The sequence below is a fragment of the Gorilla gorilla genome, chromosome 9 (assembly GCF_029281585.2).
Source record: "Gorilla gorilla gorilla isolate KB3781 chromosome 9, NHGRI_mGorGor1-v2.1_pri, whole genome shotgun sequence".
Taxonomy (NCBI): Eukaryota; Metazoa; Chordata; class Mammalia; order Primates; family Hominidae; genus Gorilla; species Gorilla gorilla.
The window spans coordinates 33,567,703-33,576,629 of record NC_073233.2 but is presented as its reverse complement, the minus strand read 5'-3'; the positions used below and the strand labels follow the sequence as shown (position 1 = coordinate 33,576,629).

The 8,927-nt window shown below is 40.1% G+C and overlaps 1 long non-coding RNA gene across 1 annotated transcript in view; it reads left to right on the top strand.

The window, feature by feature from the left end:
* Positions 1 to 3,020: 3,020 nt before the first annotated feature.
* The window catches only part of LOC101132721 (uncharacterized), a 189,894-nt gene continuing 183,987 nt past the window's right edge, over positions 3,021 to 8,927 (top strand). The window contains exon 1 of the long non-coding RNA XR_008669348.2: positions 3,021 to 3,160. This is a non-coding gene — a long non-coding RNA (uncharacterized lncRNA). The remainder of the gene's footprint in view (positions 3,161 to 8,927) is intronic.

Here is an 8,927-nt window from a genome sequence, read left to right as displayed (position 1 = left end):
TGAGGTCCAGGGAAGGGAAGTAATTTGTCCCAAGAGTTATTGAGTTAAGGCCACGAAGTATCTGTAGGAAGATCCCACTGCCCAAAGCAGGGCAAGGAGATGGAGACAAACTGGATCTCTTTGATTTAGCCGAGGGAACAAACATCCCCTGAAGGTGGTCATACTGGTGCATTTTCAACAAAATTTCCATTATGACTTAAGCCAATTTGAGTCAGATTCTCTGTTGCTGGTATGTGAAAGCACCCTAACTGATACAGACCCCTCTTGTTACCAGCCTTCTTTGATCCATCTCTTTTGAGAGAACTATCTTTGAAGAAATACTCCCAAGGCATCATCCAAATGTTTAATCCTTTAAACGTCAAGGCCTTTGTAATGAATGGGGTTAGTTACACACACCTCCCTGCACCTGAAGGCAGAGTGTATAGAGTTGAAAGTGGGCCAGGCCTGGAATTGGGAAATTTGGCTTCTATTCTTGCTTCTATCATCATATATCTGTTTGAAATGGGCAAATTACCTAATTTCTCTGTGCCTAGCTTTCTCATTTGGAAAATGAAGGGGGTGGAAAAAGCCATTTTTAGGCCCTTTTGTCCTAGGTATTATCATAGCTTTTTAATTGTTGACACTACTTTTCTTGATTTTCATAACTTATTCCTTGCCTGTTTCTCTCACTCTCTTTCTTTCCAGAAAATAAACACAAAAATAAATGACAGCATTGACTTTGGGCCAGTCTATTCTTTCCTGGCAGAAATTATACCCCTGAAGAGCTGATATATGTTTGCATTTGAATCAACATCCCTAAAAGGTTTCTCTAGGGAATGTGAACGTTTCCTTCCCGGTTTGAAGAATGCAGCTAATCGACACAACATAGCTTTGTGTCAGGTGGAAACACGTTTTTTTTTTCATTTGCTAAAAAATAATCAGGCTAGTCAGTTAAACTGCAACAACAATAAAAAAAAATGCACTGGTGCCTTAATTTAGTGGTGCTGGTGGAATAAATTACCTGTGTCCGGCACTCCAGGGAGAGCAGCCACCATGTCTTGGCAGGTTTTCCTTTTCACTGAGGGAGGGAGGACATTACCTAATTTTGCCTTCAACATGTTGTGACAGGAGCCAGGGAGTCCTAGGTAGTTACAGCCCACATTCATGTGAAATCATTCTTGTTTGGGTTTCAATAACGTTTGTTCTTTTTTCTTTTAAACCCGAATGCATTACATGTTCAAAGCATAAGCTTGTAGCTTTACTCTAAGAAAATATAGTAAAGCAAAAAAACACACAAAGCAACACAAATCATCCTGTAAGTTCACAACTCAGAGATGACCACTTGTCGTTCTTTAATTGTTTTGTTTCAACAACTTCTTTTCTAATCACCAAAGCAATATAGGCTCAATGCTCAAGCAAACACTGAAGAGGAAAATTAATCACAGCGAATCCTACAGCCAATGACAGTCACATGAAGTCTTTGAATAAATACCCCACCCCACTGTGGCCTCCCAGCTTGCTGCCTTTCCTCATGTTTTCATCGTTCCCATGCTCCAGGATTTCATGTTCCATGAACTGGAGGCATTGGGCCCAGCAAAGAGGCACCAGTGTATTTGCTTTAGCGCTTTGGAAAGATGCCTCCCCAAGGGCTGGACCTCAGGGAGGGTCTGTGTGCAGGAAAACCAGCTCCACAGAAACATACAGCCACCACGACTCCCCCTGCCCCTCCCCTCATCAAAATTTAAACAGTGTGTCTGGAACTCTCCCAAAAAAAGTTTTTCAAATTGGTGTGGATGCCAACTGTACTCACAGGCTGTAATATCACCTAAAACACTGTTGTTTGATTTGCACAGTTAGTTTCTGATGCCATAATGTCATCGATCACCTTTCTTCCCAAACCAGTTCTCTTTTCCTGGTATTTCTTTTATTTGCCAGGAACCCCATCATTCTCTCTAACTCCCAGGATCCACATTCTCTGGTCCCATCTTTTCTGCCTTGAAAAATGTCTGGATATTTTCTTACCAGGTGATAAAGAGTAGTGGAAGAAACATTCCATTGGCTTTGGAGTCAAAGTGACTTGGATTTAAATTCTACTCTTGCTGCTTACAAGCCTGTGAGCTTGGATGAATCAATTTGCCTCACTGAACCTCAGTTTCAGCTTCTGTAAAAGATAATAGTAGACATTATGTGTTGAGTGTTTACTATGTGAATAATACTCTTCTTAGTGCTTTATATATATTAACTTATTTAATCCTCACTACTACCTTATAGGTACCATTATTCTCATTTTACTTGACAAAGAAATTGGCCCAGCGAGATTAAGCCACTTACCCAGGTAACACAACTAAGTGAAATTCAAACTCAGGTAATATGTTCCCAACCATGCCTCTGTTTGCCCCTCTGTTGAGGGAAGTATTTCCTCCGAAGGGTACAATAAAGGTTAAATGAGAATTTATGTGTAGTATCTATAGCAGAACCTAACCCATTCATGCGCTTCACTTTTCTTTAAAAAAATTGTTAGAAATAGTTTTTTCTTTCTAAATTTTGTCATCCATCCTTGTCCCTCTTTTTTTTTTTTTTTTTTTTTTTGAGAGAGGGTTTTCAAATGCTAATAGTCTATAACTCTATACATCTTCAATGGCCAGGTCACAATAACACAACTGTATACTGATATGGTTTGGCTCTGTGTCCCCACCCAAATCTCATCTTGAATTGTCCTCCTGTAATTCCCACATGTTGTGGGAGGGACCTGGTAGGAGATAGTTGAATCATGGGGGCAGTTTCCCCCATACTGTTTTTTTGGTAGTGAATAAGTCTCACAAGATCCGATGGTTTTATAAGGAGTTTCTGCTTTTGCTTCTTTTTCATTTCTCTCTTGCCACTGCCACTTAAGATGTGCCTTCTGCCCTTGCCATAGTTGTGAGGCCTTCCCAGCCACGAGGAACTGTGAGTGCATTAAACCTGTTTTTCTTCCCAGTCTCCTGTATGTCAGCAGTGCAAAAACAGACTAATACATATACTGTGCATTTACTATGTTTCAGGTACTGTGCTAAATATTTTAAGTGAATGATTTTTATGAATCCTCATGGTAGCCTTGTCAGTATGCACTGTAATACCCTCATCCCGTGGAAGACATGCTTCTTCTTGGTGTGGTTAGGTCAACACTGCCAAGGTCAAGCAGGTGAGTGACAAAGCCAAGATTCAGACTGAGGTCGCTTCATTTCAGAGCCTGAACTCTTAATCACTTTTGCTAAAAAAATATCATTCTTTGTGGTGTAATGTCTTTCCCGGGGTGAGAGGTGAAGCTGGGCAGAAATAGATAAGATCCTCTTTGAGAGATTATCAAATGATCATCCAAAGAGGGGCATTGGTAAAGACTGCTGTGGCGTCTCGGGGAAGGGGCATCATTGCAGGACCTGGAGTCACTGAGACATCGGATGGAGCAAAGCATCGACCTGTGGGTGGATGCATTCACAGGGTCTTGACAATGTGGGTCCCCTAGCCTTGTGCTTGAATATACCTAGAGAGCTACCCTGATTAACAATGGGAAGGAGAAGACTTTCAGATATTTTCTTAGCACAGGTGACCAGAATGTGGGGATTTGGGATATAGGTGGTGGGATTAGGAAACAGAGGTAGAGGAGTGGGATTTGGGATGCAAGGTTTTCTGTTTTTTTAGTTACTGTAATATTTCCTGTGCCCAGTTTAAGGAGTTGAGGGGAAATAATTAAATGTATAGAGCCTCTACTATGTTTCTAGATGCTTTCTGTATGCATTATCTCTTTTGAGCTTTGTAACAATTTCTTTTTTTTTTTATTATACTTTAAGTTTTAGGGTACATGTGCACATTGTGCAGGTTAGTTACATATGTATACATGTGCCATGCTGGTGCGCTGCACCCACTAACTCATCATCTAGCATTAGGTATATCTCCCAATGCTATCACTCCCCCCTCCCCCCACCCCACAACAGTCCCCAGAGTGTGATATTCCCCTTCCTGTGTCCATGTGATCTCATTGTTCAATTCCCACCTATGAGTGAGAATATGAGGTATTTGATTTTTTGTTCTTGCGATAGTTTACTGAGAATGATGATTTCCAATTTCATCCTTGTCCCTACAAAGGACATGAACTCATCATTTTTTATGGCTGCATAGTATTCCATGGTGTATATGTGCCACATTTTCTTAATCCACTCTATCATTGTTGGACATTTGGGTTGGTTCCAAGTCTTCGCTGTAGTGAATAATGCCGCAATAAACATACGTGTGCATGTGTCTTTATAGCAGCATGATTTATAGTCCTTTGGTTATATACCCAGTAATGGGATAGCTGGGTCAGATGGTATTTCCAGTTCTAGATCCCTGAGGAATCGCCACACTGACTTCCGCAATGGTTGAACTAGTTTACAGTCCCACCAACAGTGTAAAAGTGTTCCTATTTCTCCACATCCTCTCCAGCACCTGTTGTTTCCTGACTTTTTAATGATTGCCATTCTAACTGGTGTGAGATGGTATCTCACTGTGGTTTTGATTTGCATTTCTCTGATGGCCAGTGATGATGAGCATTTTTTCATGTGTTTTTTGGCTGCATAAATGTCTTCTTTTGAGAAGTGTCTGTTCATGTCCTTCACCCACTTTTTGATGGGGTTGTTTGTTTTTTTCTTGTAAATTTGTTTGAGCTCATTGTAGATTCTGGATATTAACCCTTTGTCAGATGAGTAGGTTGGGAAAATTTTCTCCCATTTTGTAGGTTGCCTGTTCACGCTGATGGTAGTTTCTTTTGCTGTGCAGAAGTTCTTTAGTTTAATTAGATCCCATTTGTCAATTTTGTCTTTTGTTGCCATTGCTTTTGGTGTTTTAGACATGAAGTCCTTGCCCATGCCTATGTCCTGAATGGTAATGCCTAGGTTTTCTTCTAGGGTTTTTATGGTTTTAGGTCCAATGTTTAAGTCTTTAATCCATCTTGAATTGATTTTTGTATAAGGTGTAAGGAAGGGATCCAGTTTCAGCTTTCTACATATGGCTAGCCAGTTTTCCCAGCACCATTTATTAAATAAGGAATCCTTTCCCCATTGCTTGTTTTTCTCAGGTTTGTCAAAGATCAGATAGTTGTAGATATGCGGCATTATTTCTGAGGGCTCTGTTCTGTTCCATTGGTCTATATCTCTGTTTTGGTACCAGTACCATGCTGTTTTGGTTACTGTAGCCTTGTAGTATAGTTTCAAGTCAGGTAGTGTGATGCCTCCAGCTTTGTTCTTTTGGCTTAGGATTGACTTGGCGATGCGGGCTCTTTTTTGGTTCCATATGAACTTTAAAGTAGTTTTTTCCAATTCTGTGAAGAAAGTCATTGGTAGCTTGATGGGGATGGCATTGAATCTGTAAATTACCTTGGGCAGTATGGCCATTTTCATGATATTGATTCTTCCTACCCATGAGCATGGAATGTTCTTCCATTTGTTTGTATCCTCTTTTATTTCCTTGAGCAGTGGTTTGTAGTTCTCCTTGAAGAGGTCCTTCACATCCCTTGTAAGTTGGATTCCTAGGTATTTTATTCTCTTTGAAGCAATTGTGAATGGGAGTTCACTCATGATTTGGCTCTCTGTTTGTCTGTTGTTGGTGTATAAGAATGCTTGTGATTTTTGTACATTGATTTTGTATCCTGAGACTTTGCTGAAGTTGCTTATCAGCTTAAGGAGATTTTGGGCTGAGACAATGGAGTTTTCTAGATATACAATCATGTCGTCTGCAAACAGGGACAATTTGGCTTCCTCTTTTCCTAATTGAATACCCTTTATTTCCTTCTCCTGCCTAATTGCCCTGGCCAGAACTTCCAACACTATGTTGAATAGGAGTGGTGAGAGAGGGCATCCCTGTCTTGTGCCAGTTTTCAAAGGGAATGCTTCCAGTATTTGCCCATTCAGTATGATATTGGCTGTGGGTTTGTCATAGATAGCTCTTATTATTTTGAAATACATCCCATCAATACCTAATTTATTGAGAGTTTTTAGCATGAAGGGTTGTTGAATTTTGTCAAAGGCTTTTTCTGCATCTATTGAGGTAATCATGTGGTTTTTGTCTTTGGCTCTGTTTATATGCTGGATTACATTTATTGATTTGCGTATATTGAACCGGCCTTGCATCCCAGGGATGAAGCCCACTTGATCATGGTGGATAAGCTTTTTGATGTGCTGCTGGATTTGTTTTGCCAGTATTTTATTGAGGATTTTTGCATCAATATTCATCAAGGATATTGGTCTAAAATTCTCTTTTTTTGTTGTGTCTCTGCCTGGCTTTGGTATCAGAATGATGCTGGCCTCATAAAATGAGTTAGGGAGGATTCCCTCTTTTTCTATTGATTGGAATAGTTTCAGAAGGAATGGTACCAGTTCCTCCTTGTACGTCTGGTAGAATTCAGCTGTGAATCCATCTGGTCCTGGACTCTTTGGTTGGTAAGCTATTGATTATTGCCACAATTTCAGCTCCTGTTGGTGGTCTATTCAGAGATTCAACTTCTTCCTGGTGTAGTCTTGGGAGAGTGTATATGTCAAGGAATTTATCCATTTCTTCTAGATTTTCTAGTTTATTTGTGTAGAGGTGTTTGTAGTATTCTCTGATGGTAGTTTGTATTTCTGTGGGATTGGTGGTGATATCCCCTTTATCATTTTTTATTGCGCCTATTTGATTCTTCTCTCTTTTTTTCTTTATTAGTCTCGCTAGCGGTCTATCAATTTTGTTGATCCTTTCAAAAAACCAGCTCCTGGATTCACTAATTTTTTGAAGGGTTTTTTGTGTCTCTATTTCCTTCAGTTCTGCTCTGATTTTAGTTATTTCTTGCCTTTTGCTAGCTTTTGAATGTGTTTGCTCTTGCTTTTCTAGTTCTTTTAATTGTGATGTTAGGGTATCAATTTTGGATCTTTCCTGCTTTCTCTTGTGGGCATTTAGTGCTATAAATTTCCCTCTACACACTGCTTTGAATGCGTCCCAGAGATTCTGGTATGTTGTGTCTTTGTTCTCGTTGGTTTCAAAGAACATCTTTATTTCTGCCTTCATTTTGTTATTTACCCAGTAGTCATTCAGGAGCAGGTTGCTCAGTTTCCATGTAGTTGAGCGGTTTTGAGTGAGTTTCTTAATCCTGAGTTCTAGTTTGATTGCACTGTGGTCTGAGAGATAGTTTGTTATAATTTCTGTTCTTTTACATTTGCTGAGGAGAGCTTTACTTCCCAGTATGTTGTCAATTTTGGAATAGGTGTGGTGTGGTGCTGAAAAAAATGTATATTCTGTTGATTTGGGGTGGAGAGTTCTGTAGATGTCTATGAGGTCCGCTTGGTGCAGAGCTGAGTTCAATTCCTGGGTATCCTTGTTGACTTTCTGTCTCATTGATCTGTCTAATGTTGACAGTGGGGTGTTAAAATCTCCCATTATTAATGTGTGGGAGTCTAAGTCTCTTTGTAGGTCACTCAGGACTTGCTTTATGAATCTTGGTGCTCCTGTATTGGGTGCATATATATTTAGGATAGTTAGCTCTTCTTGTTGAATTGATCCCTTTACCATTATGTAATGGCCTTCTTTGTCTCTTTTGATCTTTGTTGGTTGAAAGTCTGTGTTATCAGAGACTAGGATTGCAACCCCTGCCTTTTTTTGTTTTCCATTTGCTTGGTAGATCTTCCTCCATCCTTTTATTTTGAGCCTATGTGTGTCTCTGCAAGTGAGATGGGTTTCCTGAATACAGCACACTGATGGGTCTTGACTCTTTATCCAATTTGCCAGTCTGTGTCTTTTAATTGAAGCATTTAGTCCATTTACATTTAAAGTTAATATTGTTATGTGTGAATTTGATCCCATCATTATGATATTAGCTGGTTATTTTGCTCGTTAGTTGATGCAGTTTCTTCCTAGTCTCGATGGTCTTTACATTTTGGCATGATTTTGCAGCGGCCGGTACCGGTTGTTCCTTTCCATGTTTAGTGCTTCCTTCAGGAGCTCTTTTAGGGCAGGCCTGGTGGTGACAAAATCTCTCAGCATTTGCTTGTCTGTAAAGGATTTTATTTCTCCTTCATTTATGAAGCTTAGTTTGGCTGGATATGAAATTCTGGGTTGAAAATTCTTTTCTTTAAGAATGTTGAATATTGGCCCCCACTCTCTTCTGGCTTGTAGGGTTTCTGCCGAGAGATCTGCTGTTAGTCTGATGGGCTTCCCTTTGAGGGTAACCCGACCTTTCTCTCTGGCTGCCCTTAACATTTTTTCCTTCATTTCAACTTTGGTGAATCTGACAATTATGTGTCTTGGAGTTGCTCTTCTCGAGGAGTAGCTTTGTGGCGTTCTCTGTATTTCCTGAATCTGAATGTTGGCCTGCCTTGCTAGATTGGGGAAGTTCTCCTGGATAATATCCTGCAGAGTGTTTTCCAGCTTGGTTCCATTCTCCCCATTACTTTCAGGTACACCAATCAGACGTAGATTTGGTCTTTTCACATAGTCCCATATTTCTTGGAGGCTTTTCTCATTTCTTTTTATCCTTTTTTCTCTAAACTTCCCTTCTCGCTTCATTTCATTCATTTCATCTTCCATCGCTGATACCCTTTCTTCCAGTTGATCACATCGGCTCCTGAGGCTTCTGCACTCTTCACGTAGTTCTCGAGCCTTGGTTTTCAGCTCCATCAGCTCCTTTAAGCACTTCTCTGTATTGGTTATTCTAGTTATACATTCTTCTACATTTTTTTCAAAGTTTTCAACTTCTTTGCCTTTGGTTTGAATGTCCTCCCGTAGCTCAGAGTAAGTTGATGGTCTGAAGCCTTCTTCTCTCAGCTCGTCAAAGTCATTCTCCATCCAGCTGTTTTCCGTTGCTGGTGAGGAACTGCGTTCCTTTGGAGGAGGAGAGGCGCTCTGCTTTTTAGAGTTTCCAGTTTTTCTGTTCTGTTTTTTCCCCATCTTTGTGGTTTTATTTACTTTTG